The sequence below is a fragment of the Balaenoptera borealis genome, assembly GCF_965194805.1.
Source record: "Balaenoptera borealis genome assembly, chromosome: 4".
NCBI lineage: Eukaryota > Metazoa > Chordata > Mammalia > Artiodactyla > Balaenopteridae > Balaenoptera > Balaenoptera borealis.
This window is the reverse complement of record NC_138861.1, coordinates 3,516,408-3,544,178: the sequence shown is the minus strand read 5'-3', so window position 1 is coordinate 3,544,178 and position 27,771 is coordinate 3,516,408. Positions and strand designations below refer to the sequence as shown.

Here is a 27,771-nt window from a genome sequence, read left to right as displayed (position 1 = left end):
TTGTTCAAAGCACTGCTAGATCCTGCAGCCACAGTGCTGAACAAGACAAGCCCCAGTATATGCCCTTCTTGGAATTTGTATTCTAGGGAAGGGGAGAAACATTGAACAACTATGTCATACTGTCTTTCATGCTTTTAAATAATTTTTTAAATGACAAATATAATGCATGCTATGGCAACAAATCAAATGATATAGTGGTATATTAAGGAAAAGTTAATATCCTGCCCTATTCCATGCAGTTCATGATAAAACCTTTCATTACAAAGGGTGTTTATGGGATGGAAAGAGAAGGTTTTACCAGGGACATCGACCTGGACTGAAGGTCAGAGAAGTGTTCACCCAAGAAGTAATTATTAAGTTGGCTTGGAAAGGTGAGTATAAGATCATTCCTGGCCCAGGGAATGGCCTGAACAGGGCTCAGAGGATGGAAAGAATGTATCTAGTTAGGACCAGGGTGGCAATGGGAGGGGGAGCAAGATGAAGGTCAGATTTTGTAGAACCTTGTGGCCAGGTTAGAAGATTTGAATTTTAACCTAAGAACAAAGAGAATTCATTGGAAGATTTAAAATAGAAAGCAACGTAATCCAATTTTTTAAAAAGATCCCTCTGGAATGTTGGAGTGCTGTGTGGAGAAAAAAATTGAAAAGTGACAAGACAGTTGTAGGAAGCTCAGCCAGGAGACAGTTTCATTTTCAACAGGTCCCTCTTGAGTTTTCACTGTGCTCTGTAAACAATCCAAAATAAATTGTGATGATGGAGTCTGTGAGAAGGGAAGGATTTGAGCTGAGCTTTCAAAGACATGCAGGCTTTAAATAAAGAGAAGAGATGATGTTTGCTGTGACGATGGGGAGCAAGAATGTACTCAGCGATGGGATGCAGCAGATTTCAGCATTATCTTAATTTTACAGGTGAAGGAATTGAGCTTCGGAGGCTAAGGTACATGCACAAGGGCACAGAGCTGATATATCAGTCCAAGGTGACTGATGCTGTGGATCTGGGTGGGGATCTGGGCTTGGACCTTTCCCAAGGGCTCTCCAAGCGATTCTGATGATCATCCAGGGCTGAGCACCACTCGTGAGGACTGAGAGAGGAAGGGGAAGAGCCTGGGGGGCCAGGGCGCCCACACAGAGGACAAGGTGAGTGAGGGACCACAGAGCCTCAGAGGCAGGACCCTGAGGACAGTAGGAGGCTGTAAGAGCCAGCGAAGAATTCAAAGAGGAGGGTTCCATACGAGGAAGTGGAAATCCCAGAAAACAATAACAGACAAATATTTGGAAGTTATCAGCGGTCTCAGAAAAAGCACTGGAGGAAGAGGAGGATGAGTTGAGTCAATGCAACCAACACTGAAGAATTTTTGTCCACTGACTTAATAGAGGCAAGAGTCCACCTTGTTTTCGAGACGAGAAGTCCAGTCGAGGACAATGACAGGATTTCCTCCATTCTGGGGCATACTCTTAAAATTTAACTTTCTTGAAATCAGGATGTGTTTTATAATAATTGTTTATAGAGGTAGGGCCTCTTTTTCTCTTCCCATGTAAAGCTGTTATTAAATCAGTGGTGTGTTATCCTGTTTATTGCATCTTAAAGACCAGTAAAGATATACTTCAACAGACTTGAGATGAAGACCTTAATTAATAAACAGGGTCCTTGCTCTCAAGTAGCTGACAGACTCTCAAGACAGATAGATGTAAACAGATTTCAATACAATATCCATTGATGGAGAACGATTGCAGTAACTGGGTGTGGGTTGACTCTATTTTTTTTCTTCTGAATTAAAGGAAACATTCTCTTGCTTTAAATACAGAAGTTTCTCGAGACATGTGACCTGATGATTAACTCATTTTTATGTGGTCTCTTCTGTTTGCAGTTGGGTGTTTTCCAATATATACAAACAGTATGTTTAATTTCAATAAGAAGAATAAAAAGCACAGATAGGAAATGGGAGAACAGTTTACAGTCGAATTAAAAGAGTCAAATTATAAGAGAAGGCACTGCAAATAGTGAATGGGCAGGGCTTTTTGTTTTGTTTAAGGAGTAAGTGAAATCTGTAGAAGCTACACATTATTGAAAATTGTGGGGCATGGAAATATCTTGCTTTCTTTTTCTCTTCCTTACATTTAACACAGAGCTTGGCATACATGGGTACTCAATACATATTTGCTGAATCGGTGTAAAAGACAAATACCAGTTCTTCTTGTACTCCGAATGGCAGAAATTGGTATAGCTCCGGCCGGAAAAGCTGGAGAACTTCAAGTCGTGAGGACTTCCTGAGAGAGATGAAATTTAAGCTGGATTTAGAAGGAGCATTTTAGGAAAATCTATGGCTGCCTACCTGGGTAAACTTGTTATCCATGCAAATGAAAGTCTTGCTGAGATTATAAAATCAACAGTCATTCACACGCAAACCTCCTTCCAGAAAGGAGCTGCTGATATGACTGCCCTAATGTCACTACAAAGTTGCCTCTTTGCCACTCATTTGCTGATGCATAGATTTGTCTTAGGACTAATGTCTTAAGGATTGGTTCAGGTTCCCATGGACAGCCATTGTCAGTAGACAGTGGGGGCAGGGTGTGGGTGTCAAGGAGGCTGCAGATTCTAAGGTAAGAGTGATCAGACTAGGTGTCAGCCATGCAGAGAAGAGCACCACGAGTTTTAAAAATCAGAATGAACTACAACCTCCCCTGACTTTTCATTTACTTGAGGATCACATCTCTTTTCAGAGTGTTGGCTCTCCTAGTCTGCTTTCCTGTTTTCTGCCTTTTCATAATCAAGGGGTTTGTTAGCCAGTTCCCATCCTCAGGAGGTGCACAGCACGGCATGGTCTAAAGAGTGTGAATTGAGAATCAAGACAGCTGGTTTCACTAGGAATTTATCCTCCAGGAAAATAATGAAGGAGGTACAGAAAGGTTTAGCTAGAAAGGAGTCCAACGGTGTTTGCAGTAATGCAAATTCAGAAATAACCTAATATCCCCCAGATAAGGGATTGTAAGAAGTGATGAAATGGGATCTATAGTGGTTAAGAGATGTGGTACATATATACAATAGAATGTAACTCAGCCATAAAAAAAGAATGAAATAATGCCATTTGCAGCAACATGGGTGGACCTAGAGATTATTATACTAAGTGAAGTAAGCCAGACAAAGACAAATATCATATGATATCACTTATATGTGGATTAAAAAAATGATACAAACAAACTTATATACAAAACAGAAATAGACTCACAGACATAGAAAACAAACTTATGGTTACCAAAGGGGGAAGTGGGGGAGGGATATATTAGTAGGTTAGGATTAACAGATACACACTACTATATATAAAATAGGAAACCAACAAGAACCGACTCTACAGCACAGGGAACTATACTCAATATTTTGTAATAACCTATAAGGGAAAAGAATCTGGAAAAGAATATAAATATATATGTATACATACATATATGTATAAAACTGTGCTGTACACCTGAAACTAACATGATATTATAAATCAACTATACCTCAATAATAAATAAATAAATACAAATATTAAACAAACAAACAAATATAGTTGATAAAGAAAAAAAAAGTGCAAGGCTCTGAAGCAGACTTCCCACATTCAAGTCCCCGCTTTACCACCTGGTAGCTGTGACACCTTGGATGAGTTACTTAAACTATTTATGCCTCAGGTTCCCAATCTGTAAAATGGTTAGAATCTACTCCGCTGGTTGTTGTACAGATGTGTTTTTACACATACAGCACTTGGTACATACTAAGTGCTCAGTAAATAGTGTGACCATATATTTTATCACCCAAAATAGAACACTTTTGAGAGTGAAACAGGAAGCTAATGGAACTGATCACTTGGACAAGAGACTAACCTGAAGGTATCCTGAACAAATCAGGTCACTCTGTTAATAAATGTTATCAATTAGTTAAATAAATGAAGTACATTGAAATAATGTAACAAAATGCATTTATTACAATTCCTATTATATTGTTAGCAAAAAAATCAGTATAGAGATTCAGTATAGGAGAGAAATTTCATGCTATATAGTTGAGTTAATCTCACAAAAGTAGAACAAAAAGTCCAAGAGACAGAAAAGAAGAAAGTGAAAAATAATAAAGTAAGAAATCAATTAAAATTAAATTAGTCAAATATCTGACTAATAGGAGACCTCAAAAGAGATCAGAGAAAACAGAAGAAAGAAAATCAATAAGAAAATTTCTCAGAAGGGAATAACATGAATTTCCAGATTGGAAGTCTCCACCAAAGCAAAATGACAACAACAAAACAACTGTGTTAAGGCATGTCACTGTGAAACTTCACTGCTGGGATGAAGACTACTGTCAAGCCCTCCAGAGGAAAACTAGGACATATATAAAGGATCCAGAATCAATAAGGCATCACACTTCTTGACAGCAATACTGGGCTCTGGAAGACACTGGTCAATGACCTCCCTGTCCGCAAGAAAGTGACTTTCAACCCGGAATTCTATACCCAGCCCAATTATCATGTGGGAAGGTTGAAAAGAGACATTTTCATGTATGTATGTATGTACTCAAAAAAATGCATTTTTCCCTAAGAAGCAACTGGAGAATATTATCTAGCAAGACAATAGGGGGAAATCCAGGAAAGAGAAAGGAATATGATCCAAGAAACAAGAGACCTAACAAAGGTGACAGGAAAAGGGCATTCCCAAAATGGTAATGGAGAGAACCAGGAATGTGGCTGTACAGGGGCCCAGAGGAGGAACAGGACAAGTGGGATCTCTCCAGGGGGCATGTACTGTGTACAGATATTGGGTGAAGTTCCAGAAGAAGCAAATGAGCTAAAAGTGGGTACTTTTGGAGAAGAGAATATTGGGACAGGGAGCAGGGAGAGACAGGGAGTATTTTTAATTATAAGCATTTTAGTACTATTTATTTATTTATTTATTATTTATATATTTTGTTGAAGTATAGTTGCTGTACAATATTATATAAGTTACAGGTGTACTTATATAGAGTACTCTTCACAATATTCACTTTAGTACTGTTTATATGTATTATGTACATGTACCTAAATGATTGCATTAAAATGGAAAAAAATTAGCACTACATTATGTGAAATGTACAAGCACTTTATCTTGATAAAAATGAAAATTAATTATAAAGTGGGAGAAATAGAAACTCAGTCAACTAGAGTTTTAGTAGTTAGGGTCCTAAGTTTAAAAAATTTCTAACACTAGGACTTTCAGTACTAAAGAAATATGCACAGACCTGAATAAACTGGGCTTTCTGTTTATTCAGAAAGGTAGAAGGTGTGCCTGTATTTGGCATTAGTTAAGGGTTGTGTAGAAAATTGCCTGTTTTATTTCATAATGAAATACTGCCAAAGCCAGTTGTTGAACTAGCACAGACTTAATGACAGCCACTATTTAAAAATATATTGGTACATAAATGCTTGCTTTTTTCTTGGAGTTGTTTTCCTCAAAACATCCATAAATCTTGACAACTTTCTATTTTTAAGGCTGTCGGTGACTGGCACATTGGAGGGATTCCAGTGAACATTAAGGAGCAAAATGCTACAATTTTTTCAGAAATTTATTTTATTGAAGTATAGTTGATTTAGAATGTTGTGGTAGTTTCTGCTGTACAGCAAAGTGATTCAGTTATACACATATATACATTCTTTTTCATATCCTTTTCTATTATGTTTTATCACAGGGTATTGAATATAGTTCCCTGTGCTGTAGAGTAGGACCTTGTTGTTTATCCATTCTCTATACAATAGTTTACAACTGCTAAACCCAAACTCCCAGGCCATCCCTCCCCTACCTACCTCCCTCTTGGCAAACAGAAGTCCATTTTCTATGTCTGTGAGTCTGTTTATGTTTCATAGATAAGTTCGTTTGTGTCATATTTTAGATTCCACATATAAGTGATATTATATGGTATTTGTCTTTCTCTGTCTGACTTACTTCACTTAGTATGATAATCTCTTTCTGCAATTGGCATAATTGCTGCAAATGGCATTATTTCACTCTTTTTAATGGCTGAGTAGTATTCCATTGTATTTTTTGAGATCATCAGCACCTGTTCCTCCTTTTGGCTAGTTACCTAAAAACAGCCTTTGTACTTCCTTCCCTGGACCCACCCACCCCCAGCCTCCTACCAGCCGCCTCTCCATCATTGTAGTGTCAGGGGAGGGCTCTCAGGAAGCTCAGGTGCAGTAGGGTCAGTGCAGAGCTCCCGTGCTGGTCACTGTTGTGGTGCCACACAGATAGCGGAGGCCCATTTATTCTTTCAGTAAATATCCAACTGCCAACTCCATACCAGGTACCGTGCTAGGCCTGGGGATTCAGGAGTGAACAAGACAGATAATTCCTGCCTTCCTCATATTCCATCAGGAGAGACAGGACAGAAACAGCCTAATGTCTGACTGATCATTTCATTGTAGGAGGTGCCATATGGAGAAACACAGGCTGTGCGTCAATGTTTCTTGTTGACTGAGTAGATACTCCTCATCCCAGGATGGAGCGTTTATAGCAGAGGGATACGATACAGCTGTTATTGAAAGGAAAGCCAGGGGAAAAAGAGTCAGTGCTGTTATTTTTAAGAAGAAAACTTCCTGGTTGATCACTTGATGTCCAGGTGGGGAAAATTCGGTTCATGTCAGAATGGGGCCCTTCACGACAAAGTACCCTCCATGGAACTTCTGAACACTACTGAAGCCTGAAGTGTGTAAGAAAGAGGCACTCGCAGTTCACTGGCCTATGATCTTCCCTTTCTCAGCATTTCAGATGTCAGAACGGTAGCTCTTAGGGCCTGTTTCAGGAGACAGGGTCTCCGAAAGAACAGCTGCTGGTCCTAAAGGAATAGGTTATGGTCTTGAAATCCAAGCACGGCCTGCAATCCAATACAGATGTTAGGCCCAGGCAAAGGCAGTTTATGTGCTGAAAAGACTGCAGAAAAACAAGGACAAGGTGTGTTACAGGTGTTTGGAATGTTTTATTTCGCTATTTTAGATTCAATTTTTCAAAGCCATAAGCATGCCCCAACCGTGGTCATTTCAAACATGCTTATATTACTGATTTTGGTGAAACTCGGTCCTTGTCTTCTCTGAAGAAAGAGTTCAACAAAGACACAAAGATTGCAAAGCAGGCCCAGCATTTATTAGAAGCACAGTACGTGTGGGAGAGCACAGGGGCAGACTTGCAGAGTGAGGTGCACCTTATAGGGGCAGCTTAGGTTGTTAATATGGGGTTTAGATGAGGATGGCCCCTTTCCCTCCCCTATGATCACATCATCTGCAATTCCTTATTTGGGCTTCCACAAGGCACCGTTTTGAATCTTTCCCGTGAGCGTCCAAGCGAAACCCATGTGGGGAGGGGGTCAAAACCGCAATGCTAATGGTATTATAATGATATCACAACGCAGCCCAGATTACTAGAGGATGACTTGGGACCCCCTTTGCGCATGTGTCAGGCTGGGAAGTCCTCTCGACCACAAGAATGAGGAGGCTGCGGTGGGCTGCTTTGTCTTTCACCCAATCAGGGCGTGTCGTTCCTGTTGATAGTTTATTTCAAAGGGTCAGCATGAAACTGGCTGCAGCAGGTTAACCCGAGGCCCCTGTATCTCTTACCTCATTACCAACATCTATGGAAGTGGTTTACAAAAGATCAGTGACATCATGTGGCTTCCATCTGTCTACATGACCAGATGAAGCAAGAGAACAATAATCACACAGTCCATTTGATGTGCACTATTTACCATTCTCTCTGCTTTTCACTATCTTTTAAGCCTGCTCATAATGCCAGGTTTTCTGCAGCTGACAGAGTTGGGCAAAATTCCTCCATCTTGTGAAACATAGATGCTCTCGGACCTCAGTTCGCGGTAAAAGGGGAAATAGTAACACCTGTCTCATGGGGCTGTCTTGAGGATGAAGTGTGAGTGTAGTGTATAAGGCATCCAGCATGGATCTGACACACAGGAGGGTAGCTTCTTCCCCATTTTAAGAAAGTCTCAAAATGATCGTAGGATTCGCCACTTTCTTAAGGCTTTCTATTCCTTCTTTAACACTGTCACCTCAAAATAGATTACTTCTAATTCTACCCTTTTCCATAAAATTCTGTCTAAGGGCACTGGACTCTTTGGAGATATATTATTTGCTTTCTGCTTTAGAAAAATGATCATTTAAAAACTTTTTTCCCTTCTGTTTTCCTGGTAAGGGTCAAACCACTTCAAACAATTTGAGTTTGGAAAGACTTTAGCTTTTAGTGGTGGTGGATTTATCATCTGGCACATCATTTCTCATCAATGTTACCATTAGTTTCATGATTGGGGCATTTCCCCAAACGTTCATGGAGCACAGAGATGGGGCAGAGAGGTGCACTGCTCAGATGGGATATTTGAAGACTATGAAAAAAAAAAAAATCCAGGAGTCCCTGTAGCATGTGTGTTTTGAAATTATTAATAGTCAGAAGGAAAGTTTTTCTTCAGCATTGGCATTTTTCTTGAAATTCATTTTATTCCAAATTAAATAGTCCCATTGATATTCCAAGAAGAGGAAATACCCTTTTCTGACCACTTTGGTTTATAGCCTTTAATTGGGCCACTCGTTTATTGAGTCAGTAAATCAATAAATCCTTTTGGAGTGCCGTCCTTTTCCATCAAGCAGCCCCTAGTGTAGTGGGGAAAACAGACACATCGATAATTCTGACACATGGACAGAGGAATGATAGAGCCACGCCGGGTATTACGCATATAACCAAGCACAGGGGTGAGGAGAAGAGGCAGGGAGGCTCTCTGTAGAGGGGTCTGAAAAGGTGAGGTTAGGTAACAAAGGATGAGGAGGGAAGGAGTGTTTTAATAAGAGCAGGCATCAGTATCAAAGTCCAGAAGTGATAAATAGCTGTGATTGATGCAGTAAATGTTGCAGTGCTGCTGGATCCAAAAGTGTAGTGGATGGTCCAGGGACAGGTGAGACCAGAGTAGTCGTTAGGAGCCAGACCAGGAAGAGTTCACTCTTGAGTTCTGACCTCCAGAGTATGGGAGCCCCAAGAAGGGACTTACAGTTTACTCACCCACCCTTCTACACAGTACCCAAAGTGATGAAGTTGGGTTTACATTTTGGGTAGAGGGTGGGCATGAGTGGGGAAATCAGTGGAGACAGGGGGACAGGCAGGTGTCTATTAGAGGAGAACGGTGGTGATCTCGGGGAATGGGAGGCATGATGGACAGGGGAAACAGGTTTCAGAATTATCAAGGAGTGTAAATTTGGCAGGACTTAGGTACTGGGTGTGGGGGATGAACCTAAGGATGGAAGCAGTGGAAATTCCCAATCTCCAGTTTGCATGCATAACTGGATGGATAGTGGACCGACTGAGACCACACATGAGCAAGATGTCCCTTTAACAGTGATGCAGGGAAGAGCTCAGGTGGATCTGAAGTCCCCATGGGACAGTAACAAGCAGAGAGACAAACATGTGAAATGTGTGCTGGGAGTTTGTCATCATAGTTGGGTTGTATTCAAAAATACAGGTGTGGGTGAGAAGGGAGAAGACCAGAGAAATAAGAGCAGAATTGTAGGGCGTTGGGACTCTGATTGTTGGAAGGAAGGAGAAGGGCTGTGAAAGAAGACGGGCAGAAGCAGCGGAGAGCCAGGAGCACCATGCTGAGTGAAAGGAGATGTGACCCGAAAAACATCCACGAAGAGAGTAGACGGGAGTCATCAGAGATCTAGGTGAGAATAGGACAATGAGAACGATTTGTGAGATGGAGAAGGAAACGAGGGATAGAAGCTCAGATATGGCAGGTGGGGTGTGATTGGGTGGGTGGGGGAGTGGAGTCACAAGTACAAGCCATCGTTTTGTCACAGAACCAAACTTGGGTCCACTCGCCCACATGCAGTAAAGCCAATCTACTGACACCGGGTTGTGGTGAAGGAAAGTGCAGCATTTATTGCAGGGCACCAAGCAAGGAGAATGGGCAGCTCATGCTCAAAAGACCCCAACTCCCCAGTGGCTTTCAGGGAGGGTTTTTTGTTTTTTTTTTTAAAGAAATTCACATTCTTTTATTTATTTATTTATTTATTTATGACTGTGTTGGGTCTTCGTTTCTCTGCGAGGGCTTTCTCTAATTGTGGCAAGTGGGGACCACTCTTCATCGCGGTGCGTGGGCCTCTCACCATCGCGGCCTCTCTTGTTGCGGAGCACAGGCTCCAGACGCGCAGGCTCAGTAGTTGTGGCTCACGGGCCCAGTTGCTCCGTGGCATGTGGGATCTTCCCAGACCAGGGCTCGAACCCATGTCCCCTGCATTGGCAGGCAGATTCTCAACCACTGCGCCACCAGGGAAGCCCCCAGGGAGGGTTTTTAAAGGCAGTGTAAGGGAGGGGCCTGCAGGGTGTGTGGTCAGTTCATGCACAGTTCTCGGATTGGTTGGCATCAAGGTGAAGTTTCAAGTATCATCAACCTTCTGGTTTCAAACGGCTTAGGGTCTATGTGCTTGCGGTCAGCACTTTTCATCTGGTGGGTCTGCTTCCTGTAGAAACAACTGAGGACTGTGTGTCAGGCTTTTATCTGTATCTTTCAAGGAACTGGGAGTTCGGTGATTCTGCCATGTGGTGGATTTACAGTCTAAATTTTTGCTAGTTCCCCGGCCCAACAGCTATTCTTTGTTTCTACATCTTCACATTCCTAATCATTAACTCTGGAGCAGCCTTTAGAGACTCAGGGGAGACCTGGGAGACTAAAGCAAAAGCCTTTTACTTCAAAGGATGGGGACACAGGAGCTTGTACACGGTTTCAGTTCTGAAAATTTTTGATTAAGAAATGAAGAAAATGTGAATAGTAACTAGTGGCATGAGGGCCCAAGGGTAGGCTTTTTTAGGATGTGAGAAACATTATCCAGAGAAGGGCTGAGGGCTGTGGGGCCCTGGCCTCAGGTAAGTGCTGATGCAGCCGTGGGCCCGAGGGAGGCCCTGGAGGAGGAGGAAGACTCCCTCACTCCCAGAGGCCAGGAGGAAGGAGATGGACTTCCTTGTCTACACAGCTGGGGATGTGCTTGTACCTAAGTGTGTGGTCTGCGTTGGTGGTGGTGAGTGAAGGAGCTTAGGCCTGACAGCCTCAGTGTTCTCCAGGAAGTCTTTCTGTGTGGGTTTTTCTCTATGATGGTAAAATATATGTAACATTAAAATGACTATTTTAATCACTTTTAAGTGTACCATTCAGTGGTCCATGAAGTATTGTACAAGGCTGGGTCCTAGGAGGACAAATGAAAGTTATGGGAGTGAGACGTGAGTAGGTCTTGAGGAAGTAAGGAAGGTGTAGGGTAGCTGCTGGAGGGGTTAGAAGGACGTGCACAAGGATATGTGAGAAGATCGCTGTTCTGAGTACAGAAGACCCTCTTGGGGCTGGAAACCACATGTTCATATCAGCAAGGTTATCCGGTCATTCCGTAGAAGAGTTATTTGCCTGGATCAGAAAAATTGGATTTGGGGCAACTGGCTAACTTGTTAGAAAAAAGTAAAATTACATCTATTTCTCATAACATACAATAAAATAAATTCCAGGTAGACTAAACAATTAACTGCTTTAAAAGTGAAATAATAAAATATGGATAGAATATGGGACTTCCCTGGTGGTCCAGTGGTAAAGAATCCGCCTTCCAATGCAGGGGACGCGGGTTCGATCCCTGGTCGGGGAACTAAGATCCCACATGCCACACAGCAACTAAGCCCATGCGCCACGACTACTGAACTCACGCACCTCAATGAGAGAGCCCACATGCCGCAAACTACAGAGCCCACACGCTCTGGAGCCCGTGCGCCACAACTAGAGAAGAGAAAACCTGCATGCCACACCTAGAGAGAAGCCCGCGTGCTGCAACGACAGATCCCGCATGCCTCAACGATGATCCCACGTGCTGCAACTAATACCCGATGCAGCCAAAAGAGAAAAATAGATAGATAAAATATGTATAGAATATAGTGAAGCATTCACATTATGTTTTATGGTCTGAGGGTACAGAGGTCAGACTGTAGCATTCAGCAGCAGTTGAGAGTTTATGAGGATGCTATTCATCACTTTCAAAGGTGGCCTCATCCTTATAATATGATCCTCAAGAGGATACTGGGTTTATCCTCTAGTATTCTAATTCTATGTTCAATAGTATCACTTCTGTTCTTTATTCCATCCAAACTATGGACAAGTGTGGCACCGAGGAAGGAAGACACAGTTCCTGCCCTCAAAAAGTTTATCGAATAGTTGGGGGAAAGAGACACCTAAATGAATAATTATACTACAGTATATTTGGATGCAGTGATAGAAATATTAAATAAACCAATATTTGTGGATGACGTGTTTGTGCCTGGCACCATGCTTGGTGTTTTAGATACTTAAAGTGTTAACAACTAAGTGCGATGCCTATTACAATAGGAGTATTTTAGCGGGTGTCATGGAAACAGATGTCGGGGAATCTAAACTTTGAGGAGACATCAGGAAGGCTCTATAAGGTCCCCTGAGCTTGAAGGATGGGTGGCAGTTGGCTTCTAGAACAGTTATATTAATTAATTAATTTTGTTTCCATTAAAACTCCTGTATTTGTTTTATTTTAAAAAATATGCTTATCTTTCTTTTTTTACACTATGCTTTATTGTTTCATTGAAGTATAGTTGATATACAGTATTACATTAGTTTCAGGTGTATAGCAAAGTAATTCAAAATTTTATTGATTATACTCCATTTAAAGTTATTACAAGATAATGGCTGAATTTCCCTGTGCTGTACAATACATCCTTGTTGCTTATCTATTTTAGATAATACTGCTATATTTAGATTCCAAGATGTTATCATGAGATGGAACTTCACAGATACAGACGAACTACTTTGGAGCACATAACCATATATTTGACAAAAACTTCTCATTTCTAGCCTCTACAGCAAAGTAGAAAGATGGCAGAGTTTAAACAGAACACAGCGGCTGTTTTCTGTCTAGCAGCCTAAAGGCTAACTCATTAAAATTCAAAGAAGAATTACATGGTGGGTGGCAGAACAAATGTTTTCTTCCCTAAGGCCTTCAAGACAGATTCTCCCAGAATCAGTCACTCTTTGCAGCTGTTCAGTAAGACACGATTCAGGCATCACCTCCTCCTCCAAATCCGCCACCACACAAACCCAACCCTTTCTCTGGCTTAGACACATAGGGCGACGAGAAAAACAGGAAAGTACTGCTGGCGCCACACTTGGTTTGGCTTTGAAACCATGTGCGTGTCTTACCTTATGTAAGACATATAAGACATGTTCCTTATATCTTAGTTCTTATTTATAAAAAAAATTTATTTAAATATAAAATGAAAAAAAACCCTAAATATGTACCCAGTTGATGGTTTAACCCACAGAGAGGAAATATTCCCAGGGATTTTAAAGCACAGTAATTTGAGTACAAATCTAAGGACAAAAAGAGCTGCAAAAAGCTTGGTGGGCGTGTTAGCTGTGTGAGTCTGACTTTGTTGTGCATGTGTCGTGTCTGAAAGCAAATGGGCAGCAACGTGGGGTTCTTATTTAATCATTCCTGCTGTGGTTGAGACCAGGATTCTTGGAGTAGGAAAGAGGAAAGACAGATGTTAAGATAAAACAAACCCTGAATTTGATTGGAATTATATATGCATGTACATATATGTATGATGATGGATGTTTACATACATCTGGTTCATAGTTCTACTCACTATAAAGGCCTGGATGTAGAAATCAACTCAGTAGCTGTGAGCTCCCCTAGTGCTCAGGTTCTGCTCTTCAAACACCTTTTCCACTAAAAGGAACTGGAGCTTCTTGGATCTGGAGAGGAAATGGAAAACAGGAGCCTGGCACATCATGCATACCAGATAAGGAAGCTCTCCAAGACTACTGCAGTCCTGTCTGAGGGACTTGGAAGCCAAGCTTGCAGAGACTCCCACTGGCCAAATATAGGACAACTTGAGGGAAAGGTAATAACTGCAGTGGATTAATATACATCACACCTTCATATACACAGATGTGAACATCCATGAGTTCACAGTGTCAGTTAAAAAGCGTCAACAAACTGATCACATTGGAGGATTCCAATGAACCAACCTATTATTTTGAAAATGAGTAAATAAATGAAAAGAATCAAATATTAATTCCACCTTTCTAATACAAACTGTATCACTGCAAACCAAAGAGAAGATGAATCAACTTAAAAAAAAAAAAGGAATCTAGCTAATACATAAAGAAATAACAACAGAATTAGGATATCACCACTTTGCAAACTCAAATGAATGAATCTAGACATTGATCATGAGCGGCTGCCAAACCCACAGAAAGACAAACGATCTGATATTGTAGACATCTTGATGGAAGGGCACACAACTACCTGGAAAGTTATTATGGACTGACTTGTTCACTCCCAAAATTCCTGTGTTGAAGTCCTAACCCCCCAGTACCTCAGAATGTGACTGCATTTGGAGAAAGTGTCTTCAAAGAGGTGATTAAATTAAAATGAGGTCATTAGGTTGGCCCTAATCCAATCTGACTGGTGTCTTTATAAGAAGAGGAGGTTTGAACACAGACACACACAGAGAAAAGACCATGTGAAGACACAGGGAGAAAACGGCCATCTACACACCAAGGAGAGCGGCCTCTGGAGAAACCAGCCCTGCCGACCCCTAGAACTCGGACTTCCAGCCTCTGTAATGGTGGACGGTACATTTCTGCTCTTCAGCCGCCTGTCTGCAGCACTGTGTGATGGCAACCCTAGCAAACTAACGTGGTGGTCTTGCCCCCAAAACCCAGCCTCACTTAGATCAAACCTCTAAATCCAACCAACACTGTATAGGAAATAAGATGACGGCAGGAAATGTTAAATGACGACTTGGAGATGTCAGATGTGGGAAATTTCATAGGACAAATGGAAACAACATTTTTATAGAAATTGTGTTTCTTCAACAAATAGTGAGAAGGAGAAGGAAGAGGAGGAGGGGGAGGTAGAGGAGAATAGAGAGGAAGAGAACCTATGAATTAAAGGAAGCTTGAAAGCCTTAAGCAATTACAGGTGTGAGGCTCACATGGATTCTGTTTCTAACAGGCTGATAAAAAAGTCGTAACACTGATGAGCTGGCCAGAATCTTGAATGCTGAATATTTGGTGAAAGTATTAAAATCTTAGGAGAAATAATGGCATTGTGATGATGTTAGCAAAAAGAGTTTTTACATCTTTGAGAGTCGATGTCTTGGCGGAGGGAGGATTAGTAAGTAAGATAGAGATTCAATAAGACTGGCTATAAGTTGATAGCGTTTGAAGATGGTGATGGGTCCTTGAGGCTCTTTGAACCATTTTGTCTAATTTTCTATATCCTTAGATTCCAAAACTAAGACAAAATTGTATCAACTTTATCCTTAGTTAATGAAGGTCAGGCTTCACCATCTGGATAGATAAGCATGTCCAAAACTAAAATGAGTCAATACTGTTATATTCTCCCTACCAGCCTTCCCCAGGATTGCTGCCACACAGCTGAAATACATGTTGCTGCCCTTTCTTCCCCTTGTGGTTTTCTGATCTGGATGCAAAAAAAGCAAGTGTCACCCAGGAAGCACCAGCATGGAGAGATGTCCCGTGCTGCTGAAACTGGCAGGACTTCCTGGATGTCCTACAAAAAATCGCCCATATCTCCAGCAACATCCGGAATTCCATTCAGCGTTCCTCACAGGTGACCCCAGACAGTCTAACATGCTGCATTGCTGGAAGCTTTTGGACAGCTGCCTCTGAGTGAGCACAAGTGATAGTCACTTCATATAAATCATTGAAAATACTGAACAAAAATCAGTAAACTCCTCTGTGTATGTCCACATTGTGGACCAACTCTTGGCGACAAGAACCTTGTGGAGTGTGTTATTAGGCACAGGAAGACAACGTGTTTGATTTCGATGGCATGACCCGGGTGACTGGAAGCCCAGCTGGCATCCGTAAGGGCAACCAGCCGTGAGCTCCACATTCTGGAGCTCGGGGAAGACAATCTGGCAAAGCAATGAAGAAGTGTTTGTCCACTGAGGGTCATGCAAGACCTCTCTTGTTCCAATAAATTCTTTACTCCAGCCGAGTGGTAGAATATTTAACAAGTCTTTCAAATAAAGTGGTTGTGTTTCCTATGGAATAAAAGCAATAAATCAAATCAAAATAATCACAATTCGAGGTCTGAAGCATATGGTGTGTGTAATTTTACAGAACTGCACAAGCCTTAGATGCTCTCCTTCTTGAAGAGAGTGGGTTTTTTTCTACTTAAAGGAAAAATAAATATTCTTACATTTAGTTATCTCTTTCTGTCTTTTAAAAATAGCATTCAAGCAATGTTCTTATGTCTGAAATAGTTACACTGGCAATTTGGGGATGCGTCTCTTGTGTTTTCCCCAACATTTCTTTGGGAAGCAATTTCATTTTCATCCTTGAGGTGGTATGTTTCATGCTAATGTGAATCACACAGTTTTGTTTATAAATAGAAATAATTCTATCTACTTTGCAAAATAGTTTGTGCCCGTAGATATGCAGACCCATTTAATAAGTTTGTTTTCGAATTGTTAATGATGTAAAACTGATCGTAGGCATTTTTGTTATTTGGGTAAGGAGAGAACTACTAAACAAGAGTAAAAGATTCAAACAGGCATAAAAATGTTCTTCTCCATTTCATCATGAATGATTAACGTTGGAAGTTTATTGCAATCCAATAACTTCTTAGTAGCTGTTGACAGGTACAGAGGTAAATAAACAATTGTGTATTCATGCACTGATGTTTTGGTCCCGTGCCAAAACAGGCCAGTTCAGAAGGCCAGTTCAGAAGAGAAAAACACAGTTTTAAACATCATTAAAGCCCTAACTGTATTCTTGGCAGATTCTGACTTTAGGCGTAGACTATACTGTAAATGCAGAGATCTTTAAAAAACTGGGGTCTTATTTTCCTGCACATGTTCTATAAAAGGCCTGTTCTCCAAGAAAGCAGGGATCCTGCCAAATGGTTTCGGAATGTGTTTCTCAAAAGTTTCCATTGTGCCCTCAATGGCTTTTGAGTACTTCCGGAAATGGAAACAGCAGAAATCAATGACCCTGCAAGAAAGCAAACATTTAGGGGAACTGGCTTGCTGGGGAAATAAGTAGTGGTGCTTTTAAGCCGCTATACAGATACAGCCTCAGGCCTCTTCACAGGCTAGAAATGCACAGGGTTGCATCACTTTACGGTGCTGCAAGGAAAATGCTGAGCCCAGCGGGGAAGTTTCCACATCTTTCTCTATTGAAACTCTAGTGAGTTAATCTCACTAGATAAATCTCACTAAATCTATTCTAGTGAATAACTGTCGCCAGGTATGTGTAAGGCAACCAGACTGACTCACTGGGGCTTAAACAGTTAGTGATTTGTTTCCTTAACTTTGGAATCCAAAAGACAGTAATTTTACCACTTATTAGAACAGTTTTCACTCAACCAGAGGGAACCCAGATGTCCAAACAGTAGAAAAAGCTTTGCTCCTGGACAAGACTGTTGTCGGGAGGTCAATCTTCAGAAGAATCAGCTGCTCTGATCAATTTAAGTAAACATATTAATTCAAGCCGGTTATTTCGCCAACAGACTGAGAGTTCATTGAATGGTCGGGTCATGAATCCAGGTGGCTGGCCGTGGAGTCTGCTGCGGGCCCAGCTCACACAAAAAGGCGGGAAGCAGAAGACCAAGCAGAGCACTGCCCTCGAAGGGCTGCTCTTCAGACACCCAGAGTGTGTTTTCTGGCACAAGCGTCAACATCAACGTTCAAGTTTGTCCCATCGGTTTTAGACAGTTTTATAAGCAAGTCCCAGCCAGTCATTTCCTAACTCGGTGCTGGAGTCTATTTTATCTTCTGACCCTATTTCTATGTTGTCCAGCCTGCTAGGAAATTTTTGATCATTTTCCAAACAACCAACAGTTTTTAAGGAACATTTAGACATCTTTTATTATAAAAAAAAAAAAATTACATGCTCACAGTTAAAAAAATTCAACTAGCAAAAGAGAGTGTGACCTTGAACTCAGTCCCACCTCTCTGCAAACCCTCCATCCCATGCAGTCACAGGCTCTCTGCCTTGAGGTAACAACAGACCATCTTTGGGTACCTTGAGAGAAGCAAGCAAACTCGACTGGAAACGTGTTCTATGTCAGGAACTCTGCTAGACACTGAAGACCCAAAAAAGTACGACAGGATTCCTTCCCTTTCAGAAGACGCCAAGTAAAGTAGGAGTGAACAATGTGTGAACAGTGTTGAAGGTCAGATAGCCAATCAGGAATGTTCTGTAGGAGGCGTTGCCTGAGCTGCATTTTTAAGGCTGGGTGGGAAATCAAAAGATGAACCTGGAGGTGGAGCCAGGGAAGGAATCCCATCCATAAGGAAGAGTCTGTCATACAGAGTGAAGTAAGTCAGAAAGAAAGAAACAAATACCGCATGCTAACACATATATATGGAATCAAAAAACAAAAAAAAAAGGTTCTGAAGAACCTAGGAGCAGGACAGGAATAGAGATGCAGATGTAGAGAATGGACCTGAGGACATGGGGAGGGGGAAGGGTAAGCTGGTACGAAGTCAGAGAGTGGCATGGACATATATACACTACCAAATGTAAAATAGATAGCTAGTGGTAAGCAGCCGCATAGCACAGGGAGATCAGCTCGGTGCTTTGTGACCCCCTAGAGGGGTGGGACAGGGAGGGTGGGAGGGAGACGCAAGTGGGAGGGGATATGGGGATGTATGTATACATATAGCTGATTCACTTTGTTATACAGCAGAAACTAACACACCATTGTAAAACAATTACACTCCAATAAAGCTGTTAAAAAAATATAAATGGAACTAATAGATGTGTTTGGTAGGAAAATTCAGACAATACACAAAGGAGTAAAATGAACAGCTGAATCTCTCTTCACCCCACCCCCATCAATTTCTTTCCTTTAAGTTTTGTATGTATCCTACTTGTGAAAAAATATGAGTATACCAACCTATTATATGCATGGATCTTTTATTCTTTACATAAAAGCAATCATACCATAAAAAAAAAAAAAAGGCCCGGAGGAGTGAGCCTTTCTGGTGTGCAGAGGGAAGACCGTCGCATGGCTGGAGCACAGGGCGCTGGTTTGGGGTGTGACAGGTGAGACTGGGGTGCAGTACAGGGGCCGGATGACGCCGTGTTTCGAATTCCCGACGAAGGTTTTGTGCTTAGCTCTGTAGGCGACGAAGCGTTGTTTTAAATTTTTAAGTAAGGAAGCGATATAATTAAATCTCTGTGATAGAAAGAATACATGGCACGTAATAGCTGTTGAAAACTGTTCGCTGAGCGGGCAGAGCAGAGAAAGGAGAGCCCGAAGAAGAAAGGCAAGTTAAGTAAAATTGGAATAATCACACCGATGGGAGCCCGAGTGAGAGACGGGGATGGTGAGGTAGTTTAGAGAAAGGTTCCACGAGGCTTGGCAACCAACCAAATGTGGGTGGATGGAGGAGATGTGAAAGTCCAAGGCAATTCTGATGTGCCTCTCTCGGGGTGGCTGGGGAAATGGCTATGGCATTGAACGAAAAAGGGAATGCAGGAAGAAGAGGGTCTATTTGGGGGAAGAGAGAAAACAGGGAGATGGGAAGATGAGTTGAGAGGCAGCATCCTATAATAAAAATACAAATGGCCAACATTTTATTGAATTGTTACTATGGGCCAGATACTAAGTGCTTTCTAGGTATTGACTCATTTAGTCCTTATAAAGAGTAGGTATTATAATATGATCCCCATTTTACAGATGAGGTAATTATATACGTTTAGAATCAGACAACTCTGAGTGCAAATCCCAGCTCTACTGCTTTTTAACTGTTTGATCTTGGATAAATTACTTAGTCAGTCTAACTTCAGAGGTAAAAAAGCAGGAAACGACGCTATCACGTTGGACTATAATAAAGATTAGAGAGAGGTAATACATATCAAGCAACTAGCATAGTGTCTGGAACCTCATGTATCTCAATGAATGCTAGAAACAGTTATCATTATTAGTAATGAGATTCCTGGTACTATGTTCAGTGAGAAGCTGGGAATTTGTACTTAGATTTTTAGAGCTGAAAGTAGAAAATGTACACATCAGTATATTGATGTTGGTTGGATCATCAGATATAAAGGCTATTTCCTGATTTGGAGATGGGTGGTTGTATATTGGGAGATGAGAATCAAGGATGGAATCCTGGGGAATACCAGTGATAAAGGAGCCAAAAGAATAAAAGATTATTCTGCTGTCGGCTGGGGTCAGAACCACCACGATGAAGAAACAGCAACACCCAGCAGCATTTGGAGCGGGGCAGATGCAGTGGAAACGGAAGGCACAGACGAGTTTTCCTTAAATAGTGAGCCTTTGTTTCATTTTAAAATAATTCGGTTTGGAAACCACTTCAGGAATGGTGCAGTAAGGACCTCCAAAAATATATTTCCTCCATAAAAGAAATAAGAACGGTGGCAAAAATTGTCAAAATCACCTTTTTCAAAACATTGGAAATGAATGAACAAATGCTTTCAATAATCCATGGAGCACGTATTGAAGAAAAATGGCTAAATCTTAGAAAGAAACACGATCTTTGTGACATTTTAAATTGAAATTGAAATTGCTCTATTCCCATCCTCTCTTTCCAGCTTCAAGGTAGCCTTGAAAAAACCAATAGCCTCACAACCATGGTAGCTGTGAAAACTAGCAGCCGACCAGTCACTGAAGGGGAAACACGAGTTTGAAGCGCCTTGAAAAGCTTCCTACTCAGAGAAATGTTATATTTGATTTTGTGTCTGTGTGTGTGTAACTGACTGGGTTCAAATCCCAACTCAAGCTCTTTATTTTTTTTAACTTTAATTTTAAAATGTTTTATACAATTTAAAAAGTTAATTTCCATTTACAGTTATTACAAAATATTGGCCATATTCTCCGTGTCGTACATACACCCTTGAGCCCACCTTACACCTAATAGTTTGTACCTCCCACTCCCCCCCACCCCTGTATTGCCTCTTCCCTTTCTCCCCACTGGTAACCACTAGTTTGTTCTCTATATCTGTGAGTCTCCTCCTTTTTTGTTAGATTCACTACTTTCTTGTATTTTTTTAGGTTCCACATATAAGTGATATCAGATAGTATTTGTCTTTGTCTGACTTATTTCACTGAGCATAATGCCCTCCAAGTCCATCCATGTTGTCACAAATGGCAAAATTTCATTCTTTTGTATGGCTGAGTAATATTCCATTGTATATATACACCACATCTTAATCCATTCATCTATCAATGGACACTTAGGTTGCTTCCATACCTTGACTATTGTAAACAATGCTGCTATGAACATTGGGGTACCTGTATCTTTTTGAATCATAGTTTTCTCCAGATATATGCCCAGGAGTGGAATTGCTGTGTCATATGGTAGCTCCATTTTTAGTTTTTTAAGGAACCTCCATATTGTTCTCCATAGTGGCTGCACCAATTTACATTCCCACCAACAGTGCACCAGTGTTCCCTTTGCTCCACATCCTTGCCAACATTTGTTATTTGTGTTCTTTTTTTTTTTTAACATCTTTATTAGTGTGTTCTTTTTAATCATGGCCATTCTGACAGGTGTGAGGTGATATTTCATTGTGGTTTTGATTTGCATTTCCCTGATGATTAGGGATGTTGACCATCTTTTCATATATCCTTTGACCATCTGCATTTCCTCTTTAGAAAAATGTCTATTCAGGTCTTCTGCCCATTTTTTAATCAGGTTGTTTGTTTTTTGATGTTGAGTTGTATGAGCTGTTTATATATGATGGATTTTAATCCCTTATTGGTCATATCATATGCAGATATTTTCTCCCATTCAGCAGATTATCTTTTTGTTTTGTTTCATTATTCGACCTGTCTTGAAAATCCCTGGAAAAGCTCCATTCTCAGGGCTTGTCATTATTTGACCTGACTCTGTGTGAACATCTCTATCTCACAAGCACCCGTCAAAAACAATAATCATTTAATATCACAGTTGCCTGGGGGGAGGAGGGCAATACAAATAGGGGCAAACAAGAAGCTGACCAAAAATCTTTAAGGAAAACACTGGGAAATGACATGTCTCTAGAGGATTTCAAAAAGCCCTAACAGATGCCTAGAAATCTAGAAGGCTGTGCACACGTGCAGTGCTGTGCACATGCCCAGGCAAGGCCCTAGAAGGTCCTAATCTCTGACCTTTGGCTGACCTTGAAGCTCCATGAAAGCAGGAAACAAAGGCTAAGGCAGAGTTGTAAACTGTCTGCTGGGGCATTGAAGGTAAGCCTAGACACAAAGACCAGAAAACACATGGATTTGAGGCATTTAAGGAAATTTCTATCCAATCATTAGCTGACCACTAAGCTAACCAAGCAGAAAATTCAGGGGGCACACATGACAGACTAAACAATTAGTCCAGGAAAGTAAACAACAGCAACATCACCACCACCACCAAAAACAAACAAACAAACTAAAAGCAACAAAAAACAACAATAAAAAGAAAAAAAACAAAACAAAACAAGCAGGAACAACAAGCCCTGGGGAAAGGGAGAAAATCTCGTTTCCAGAATTGGCACAGTGTATTATTTCAAATGTCAATTTATCAACAGAAAAATTATGAGACAAACAAAGGAGCAGGAAAGTATGGCTGATACACAGGGAAAGAAAGCGGTCAGTAGAAACTGTCTCCAAGGAAGCACAGATATATTTAGCTGACAGAGACTTTAAGTCAGCTATTTCAAATATGCTCAAAATACTAAGGGAAACTGCTTCCGTAGGTGGTTAGGCTGTGCCAGAGGATAGAATAGAACATGAGTGTGGCCAAAGTTAACAGGCAGGTAAGTGCCAGCCAGGGAAGAGACCAGTGCATGACTCGAGGTCACTGAGAGCAGACAGCAGGCATCCAGGCTCAAATGGTACGTTGTTTACCTACCTCAAGAGGAGAGAGTACACAAGATCCATCTCCTTGCAGTGTGGCAGACCCCCATGGCTCGTGGGTCCATTTGGCAGCTGCAGTGGGCAGCGTGGCTGCATTCACCTCACTTTGTGCCATAGTAGAAGGACCCCAACTCTTACCCCTTAGAGTCTGAAATACACAAAGTTGGGGATGTACCTGTGGGCCATTTACGCATGCATAGCTAAGCAGTTCTGAGAAAGTTTACACATGCTCAAGATAAAGGGAACAGGTACAGACTGACTGCGCTCTGAGCTCTTTTCATGCAGTGCGACTTGTGAGCTTGCCAGCATGTCCTGTACTGAGTACAGAGAGTTTCTTGGGAACAGAAGGGAAGGGATGGACTGAACTTGGTTGGACCTTCCCCTCACAGAAACCATGTCTAAAAAATTAAAGGAAATATCAGAACAAGGTCTTGACAAACAGAATATCAATAAAGAGATAGAAATCATACATATAAAAAAATAGAAATTCTGGAGTTGAAAAGTACAATAACTGAAATAAAAAATTCACAATGGGAGCTTAATAGCAGGTTTGAGCTATCAGAAAGGAATCAGTGTACTTAAATATAGATCAACTGAGATTATACATTCCGAGAAATGGAAAGAAAAAAGAATTTTTAAAAAATGCACAAGGAACAGAGCTCTGAGACTGTGTACCAACATAGCATAATGGGAATCCCAGAAGGAAAAGAGGAAGAGAGGAAGGGGCAGAAGGAATATTTGAAGAAATAATGGCCAGAAACATCCCAAGTTTGATGAAAAACAATAACTGACACATTCAAGAAGCTCAACAAACTCCAAGTAAGATAAACTCAGAGACCCACACTTAGACACATCATAGTCAAACTGTCAAATGGCAAAGACAAAGAATCCTGAAAGTAGCAGAAGAAAAATGAGTAATTGTGTACAAGGGATCTTCAAGATTAACAGCTAAATTCTCAGCAGAAATAATGAAAGCCAGAAAGCAGTGGAATGATATATTCAATGTGCCGAAAGAAAAACAAGTTAGCCAAAAAATTCTATATCCAGCAAAACTATCCTTCAAAAATGAAGGAGAAATTAAGACATTACAGATAAAAACTGAGAGATTTTTGTCCCTAGCAGACCTGCCCTACACTAAATGCTAAAGGGAGTCCTTCAGGTTGAAATGAAAGGACAATAAACAGTAACTCAAATACACAAAATAATTAACAAGCCAGTGGTAAAGGTAACTGCATAGGTAAATTTAAAAGTCAGCATTAATGTATTTTGGTTTTTAAGTCTTTTTTTCCTATATGATTTAAAAAACAACTGCATAAAATTATATAATTATATAATTATAAAACTGTGCTGATGGGCTTATAATTTAGAAATATGTAATCCCCATGCCAACCATTAAAAAACCCCTCAGAAACATACAATAAAAGGCATAACAAGGGAATTAAAAAAGTATACTAGAAAATATCTATTCACCTCAAAAGAAGACAGTAATGGAGAAACAGGAACAAAAAAACCATTAGACATATAGAAAGCAAATAACAGAATAACAGATATAAATCCTATCTTATCAATAATTACATTAAATGTAAATGGACTAGCCACTCCAATCAAAAGGTAGAGATTAGCAAATGAATGATCCAGACTACAGACCAGTATCTGTTATAAATTCAGATGCAAAAATCCTCAACAAAATACTAGCAAATTATATCCAGCAACGTATAAAAAGGATTATACACTACGACTAAGTGGAATTTATCTCAGGAATGCAAGGTTGGCTCAACATATGAAAATCAATCAATGTAATGCACTGTATTTATAGAATGAAGGATAAAAACTACATGAACATCTCAATAGATGCAGAAAGGCATTTGACTAAAAATCCAACGCTATTTCATGATAAAAACACTCAACAAATTAAGAATAGAAGAAAATAGTTTTAGCCGGATAAATGGCATCTACAAAAAACCCCCACAGCTGACATTGTTTTTAATAGTGAAAAACTAGTTGATTTTTGCTTCATGATGAGGAACAAGACAAAGACATCTGCTCACACTGTGTCTATTCAATATTATAGTAGAGATTCTAGCCAGGGCACTCAGGTAAGGAAAAGGAATAAAAGACATCCAGATTAGAAAAAAAGAAGTAAAACTGCATAGATGACATGATCTTGTATATGGACAATTCTAAGGAATCTACATAAAATCTATTAGAACTAACAAGTGAGTTCAGTAAAACTGCAAGCTAAAAGATAAATATACCAAACTCAATTGTATTTCTCTATACTAGCAATGAATAATCTGAAATTAAGAAACAATTGCACTCATAATAGCATCAAAAAGAATAAAATACTTAGGAATAAATTTAATAAAAGAAGTGTAAGACTTATAAACTGAAAACTACAAAACATCATTGAAAGAAAGAAAAGAAGACCCAAATAAATGGAGAGACACTGTGTTCATGGATTGGAAGACTTAATACTGCTAAGATGGCAATATCTTCTAAATACATCTACAGATTCATGCAATCCCTCCCTATCAAGATATCAGCTGTCTTGGTACAATTGACAAGCTGATTCTACAATCTATATGGAAATGCAAGGGACTGAGAATAGCCAAAACAATCTTGAAAAAGAATAAAGTTGGAGGACTTACACTTTCCAATTTCAAAACTTACTACAAAGCTAGGGTAATCAAGACAGTGTGGTACAGGTATAAAGACAGACATATAGATCAACTGAAAGTCCAGAAATAAACCCTTACATTTATGGTAATCTGATTTTAACAAGGGTGCCGAGACAATTCAATATGGAAAAATAGTTTTTTCAAAAATTGGTGTTGGGATATCCACATGCAAAAGATTGAAGTTGGACCCCTTCTTCACGCCATATATAAAAACCAACTCAATATGATCATAGACCTAAGTGTAGGAGCTAAAACTATAAAACTGTTAGAAAAAAACACAGGAGTAAGTCTTCATGACTTTGGAATAGGCCATGGTTTGTTAGATATGACACCAAAAGAACAAATGTCAAAAGAAAAAAATAGACAAATGAGACTTAATTGAAATTAAAGCATTTTTATGTTTCAAAGGATACCATCAAGAAAGTGAAGAGGGCTTCCCTGGTGGCGCAGTGGTTGAGAATCTGCCTGCCAATGCAGGGGACACGGGTTCGAGCCCTGGTCTGGGAAGATCCCACATGCCGTGGAGCAACTAGGCCCGTGAGCCACAACTACTGAGCCTGCGCGTCTGGAGCCTGTGCTCCGCAACAAGAGAGGCCGCGATAGTGAGAGGCCCGCGCACCGCGATGAAGGGTGGCCCCCGCTTGCCGCAACTAGAGAGAGCCCTCACACAGAAACGAAGACCCAACACAGCCAAAAATAATAAAATAAAAATAAATAAATAAATTAAAAAAAAAAAAAGTGAAGAGACAGCTGACTAAATGGGAGAAAATATTTTCAAATCATATATTTTATAAGGAACTTGTTTGCAGAATACATAAAGAACACTAACAATAAAAGACAAAAAGCCCAATTAAATATGGGCACAAGATATGAATAGACAGCTTTCCAAAGAAGATGTACAAGTGGTCAATAAACCTATGAAAAGATGTTTAACATAATTAGTTATTAGAGAAATGCAAATAAAAACCACCTGAAATACTACTTCACACTTGGATGGTAAAATAAAAAAGACAGGCAAGGGCTTCCCTGGTGACGCAGTGGTTGAGAATCTGCCTGCCAATGCAGGGGACACGGGTTCGAGCCCTGGTCTGGGAAGATCCCACATGCCGTGGAGCAACTAGGCCCGTGAGCCACAACTACTGAGCCTGCATGTCTGGAGCCTGTGCTCCGCAACAAGAGAGGCCGCAATAGTGAGAGGCCCGCGCACCGCGATGAAGAGTGGCCCCCACTTGCCGCAACTGGAGAAAGCCCTCGCCCAGAAACGAAGACCCAACACAGCCAAAAGTAAATAAATAAATAAAATAAAAATAAAGGAATTCCTTAAAAAAAAAAAAAGACAGGCAATAACAAGTGTTGATGAGGATGTGGAGAAATTAGAACCCTCATCCGTTGCTGGTGTTAGTGTAAAGTGGTGAAGCCGTTATGGAAAACAGTTTAGTGGTTTCTCAAAAAGCTAAGCATAGAATTACCATACAACCCCACAACTCTAGTCCTAGGTAGAAAAAAAGGTGGAAACAACCCAAATATCCATCCACTGGTGAATAGATAAACAAAATGGAATATTACTTGGCCATAAAACAGAATGAAGGTCTGCTTCTTACATGTAGGTAAGAAGGTAAGGAGCCCCACGAGCTCTCTCGGGTGACAGCAGCGTCCAGAAGAGATGGCACACCCTTATCCTACGGTCCTTCTTGTCCTTTCCCCCAGACCTGGCCCTTTACAATGGGGAAGCAGTCCTCAGATAATACTCTAATTAAGGGGCGTTGGAACGGAGACCGTGATTTTACTGGGGAAAGAGAGTGAAGCCTGGATCTTTCCTCCCATGCATTGTCCAAAGTCAGAGTCTGTCATTGCCAAGCTGGCTTTTCCCTGAATCCCCCGAAGTCTCAAACCTGACAGGTGTGTCCTGCAGGAGAACTCAAGGCCTCGGCCTGTGCTCAAATTCCCAGCATCTTGCCTACTCGGCTCTGAAGGATTCCAGGAGCAGTCGTGGTACCAGGGTGACATCATCAACAAGCTTCTTGGATAAGTGTCCACCTGGGCAGGTAGTTCCCTGCATCTCCAGCAGCTGGATGTCCAGGGAAGTGGAGGGGCAGAGTCCGGAAGCTTCTCAGGACACTGGCTGAGGGCTCAGGGCCTTAGTTTTCCCAAGCTCCA

At 40.8% G+C, this 27,771-nt stretch overlaps 1 protein-coding gene and 1 long non-coding RNA gene across 3 annotated transcripts in view; one reads left to right on the top strand and one right to left on the bottom strand.

Annotated features, from left to right (window-relative positions):
* Positions 1–27,771, top strand: part of SPMIP2 (sperm microtubule inner protein 2) — a 163,630-nt gene that overhangs the window by 120,477 nt on the left and 15,382 nt on the right. The gene's annotated exons all lie outside the window — the stretch shown is intronic.
* On the bottom strand, positions 379–26,343 carry LOC309628375. Its single transcript, XR_014244465.1, has 2 exons — positions 22,932–26,343; positions 379–19,202 (listed from the first exon to the last, which is right to left on the bottom strand). It is a non-coding gene; the product is annotated as an uncharacterized lncRNA (long non-coding RNA).